Raw genomic sequence first — 4,268 nt, 5'->3', positions numbered from 1 at the left:
ACAAGAGCACTTATTAATAATTAAATTGTTGAATAAGGTATAAGTCTGATTAGAAGTGGGAAAGGAAGTGAATGCACAAATAAAGTTACTCACATTAGAATCTTGTAAATAAAATCGAGACTTGGGGTTAAAAATTTAGGAGGAAAAATTTAGTATATGGTTCATTCATCTTCTGGGGTTAGGTGGTGGAAGACTCTAGAAGATCTAAATTAATAATGTAGCAAACAATCATTGGATAGAGCTTATCAGTAAAATTGACGTGTTTCTTAAGGAACATGATATAAATATCAACAAGAAATCTGAAGATGATCCTTAAGAAGAAGTTCGGGATTATGAGCGGAAAATTTGGGTAAGATCAAGATGGAGCTCCAAAACCCGACTGACAAGGGCTAGGGTTTGTTTGTAGTAATATTCTGATGCACCCTCCCTCTCATTTTTTATCAGTTCTGTCTCCCCTTGATGTCATACCTACTTGACATCGTTCATCACATGGTATTCCCCGTTCACAGTTTCGTTTCATCTCTTCCTGTGACTCTGTCATGCCCTCACAATATCCCCCATCCTGCTCTCGGTCACTATAGCGACATGTTTTTACATTTTACAGTGGCAGCTGGCACGTAACTCTCGTAGAAATTATGGAAATGGACAATATAGATTATTCAGAAGACCTGTTAGAGGCTGTCTCCATTTCGACAACCCCCCAAGAGAACACAGAAGGCCTACTCCCTCTCTGCAGTGAACTGTCGGAGACTATGGCAAATTTTCCCTTGATCTCAGGGCCCTCATGCTCAATCATGACCCTACCAAAGGCCACCCCCTCCTAGATGACATTCACTAGCTCACCCTTATCACCATCCTCCCTACATTTTGCGTCCCAGTGCATCAGCCCTAACCTAGCTGCTTGTTCCTCAAGCCGTCCACCCTTCCCTCCATTCGCTGGATCTCATATCCCCTCATATACTCCCCCCACTGAACCCTCGGTCACGGCACAAGGGACTCCTCTTGCGGCACCTTTATCTGCTCCCCTCTCCGATAGTTTCACAGGCATACCACCTCTCTCGGACGCTTTCCCCTCTGGGTCATATCTGAACCTTGAAAACCCTCAACCTAACCCTCCTACAAGTGGATCCCAGCAGGACACCACTGACGTGGACCACAGACTGAGCAAAAAACAAAAGTGTGTTAAATACAGGGCACAAGACATCATAATACGCTTGGGCGAGGATATACAGTGGTGAGAAATAATGGATACAGCTAACCAAGTCCTGGTTGGTAGGGTTCGGGGAAGAAACTACACTGTGACTCAGCTGAAGCAATGGACAATAGAAGTTTGGGGACAACATTTGGTTGAGCTACCTTTCGTCCAAACCTTTGTCAGAGGGTGGTTCATGCTGCATTTCATTAGAGCTAAGCATACAAATTGGGTCATGTCCTCATTCTGGCACATTGAACAGGCCCCCGTTCTACTGCGTCGATGGAACCCTCTCTTCAACCTTGAGAGGGAGCAGCTCGGAGCTGGGCCACTATGTGTGACTCAGGCTTACCTCTTCTCTTTTGGTCTAAAGACATCTTTCAGCGCATTGGTAACTCTCTAGGCACTTATCTGGAGCATGATAAATCATACCTCTCCACTAGCATCATGGCATATGCGAGGATTCTGGTTCACCTAGACACCCGAGAGGGTCTACAGGAACACATCACACTATAACGGAGAAATTTCTCCCAGTTGCAGATTCTTGATTATTGGGGGGTACCTTTTTGGTATAGGAGGTGCCATAAGGTGAGTCACCTATTTAGGGACTGCCCCCTGAATGGCAAGGCAAGAGCAAGGGAAAATGGAAAGACTATACCTACAAAGGACTCTCAAGCACCTCTAAATCAACCCTCTTCTGAAGCTATATTGAATCACACTATCCTTGAAGCAGCAGTGGATGCACCAGCCAAGGAGGCTCCAAAGAAGCGCAAAAAAGCACCATATCGGCCTCCCTCTCCTCCTCTAACCAGGGAAAGGGAGGTTGCAAAGGTTGCGCTATCTTCGGTATGTTTGCCTCTAAATCATGCTTTATACATCTCAATTCCTCATCTGATAGCATGGAATTATCTTCAGTTAATAATCAGGCCTCTGCCTTCGTACCACAGCCCCCCATTACCTTGGCATGCTCCCTACACCCCCCCCCCCACCTACTCTTGCACCCCGCCATCCTTCTCGAAGGTGGCCCCTTCCAGATATTCTAATTCTAAGCATGGGCCTCTATCTCCCAGATACCTGCTTGGATTCCGAGCATGATCACAAGCCCGTGACTCCATTGGCATTGGACTGGATACTCCCCCTGTCCCCCCGAAGCCACCTCGAGGTTGACCTTCCTCCCTATCCAAAGCCAAGTTGCAGGTTGGGGAGGAGATAGCATCTGGGAGACAACACACTATCGACAGGGTACTTAGAGCACTGAACACCCTAGATGCTCCCCTCCCATGAAGTTGTTTTCATTTAATTGTTGAGGGTTAGCTAGCCCTGACAAAAACTAGCTATTCGCAGACTTCTTAGCACTGAACTGGTCGATGTCGTTTTCCTTGAAGAAACTCTAGGCCTAGCTGAAGCCATCACCCTCCTGCTAGAATCCATGCTCCCTGGTTGGTCTTTTCAAGCCCTTGATGTCAATGGACGCTTGGGAGGCATAGCTCTGGGTATAAACTCTTGAACCATAAAACTCTGTAACATATGGGGAGGCATAGGATACATTGGGGCAGACATCTTCTCATCTGAACTAGGCACAAACATTAGACTTATCAATGTGTATGGGCCTTGCCAACACCATGCAGATTTCTGGGAACATTTACTAAACACTAATCTCCTGCAAAAGGACAACATAATCCTTGGGGGGGATTTAAATTTCTCTATCGGATTCTAGGAATCATGGGGACATCATGCCCAGATTGAACCCATATCTTCTTACTTTGATAATATCCTAGAGCATCACAGTCTTATTGATATCCCATCAACAAAAATACAACCTACCTAGAGGAATAAAAGAATTGGAGAGGATAGCCTCGCTAGAAGGCTTGATCGCTTTCTCATCAAGGAGATACTGCTCAATATGGGATATAACTACCAACAATGGGTGGGATCAGGGGGTATATCAGACCATTTTCCATTATACCTTGAAATAAGAAGAGGTCTGAATAAACCAAAAGCACCTTTCAAATTCAACTCCACCTAGTTAAAGGATGCAGCCTATACCCGCATGGTAACTGACTATTGGAAGACCCACCCCCTGCTGCAGGCAGGAATATAGTTGAAGGCTTTGCACTCAACCTAAAGGAGCTGAAGAGATTATCTAAAATCTGGGCGCACAATAAGAGAGACCAGGATGACCAAACCCTAACGGATATTGAAGCAAAGATAGTTTCCTCGAAAATGAACAAGGGGGGGTTTTCACCTTTAACGAACAAAAGGAAAAGATCACATCCTTAGTAACTAAGAGAAGAAAAATTTTAAAGGACTGAGAAGAAACCTGGAGGCTAAGAAGCAGAGCAATATGGTTGCTAGAGGGAGATGATAATACAATTTTTTTCACAAATTTTCTAATGGACACAAAGCCATCAACTCCATATGGCAACTAACAAATGAGCAGGGAAACATTGTGAACACCTTCCCGCAATTAGCATCCCTGGCCACATCCCACTTCAAGCAGATCTACAAGGAACCTCCCAATGCCACTCTTGCTGAAGTCATTCGAGTAGCACAACTATTTCCTCGGTTTGTGGATCAGGAGACTGCCATGGAACTGAACAGGAAGGTCACAATGGGGGAACTTGAAGCTACCTTAAAATGGTTCAAGTGCGACAAGAGTCCAGGACCAGATGGTTGGTCGGTTGAGTTATACATGGCATTTTTTAATACTCTTGGAGAAGATCTTCTAAAAGTTGTTGAATATTTTTAGATCAATGGAAAGATGTATGAGGCTTTCAACACCACCTTCATCGCCCTCATCCCCAAATCAAACAACCCTGTCTCCTTTGATGACTTCCATCCCATATCCCTATGCAATTGCATATGCATAATCATTGCCAAAATCATTGCCAATTTCCTCCGTCCCATCCTATCCACCCACATATCTTCTAAGCAATTTGATTTTCTGCAAGATCGATAGATCCATGAGGTTGTTGGAACTGTACAAGAAGTAATGGACTCTATTCAGAAGAAGAAGATGAAAGGTATGATCATAAAGGTATATCTCTCGAAAGAATTTGATAGAGTAAGCTAGTTG

The sequence above is a fragment of the Pinus tabuliformis genome, chromosome 3_2 (genome assembly GCF_031772625.1).
Source record: "Pinus tabuliformis cultivar Carrire ecotype Pingquan chromosome 3_2, CPIR1, whole genome shotgun sequence".
Classification (NCBI taxonomy): domain Eukaryota; kingdom Viridiplantae; phylum Streptophyta; class Pinopsida; order Pinales; family Pinaceae; genus Pinus; species Pinus tabuliformis.
The sequence above is the reverse complement of the archived record's forward strand: the minus strand, read 5'-3'. Positions refer to the sequence as shown.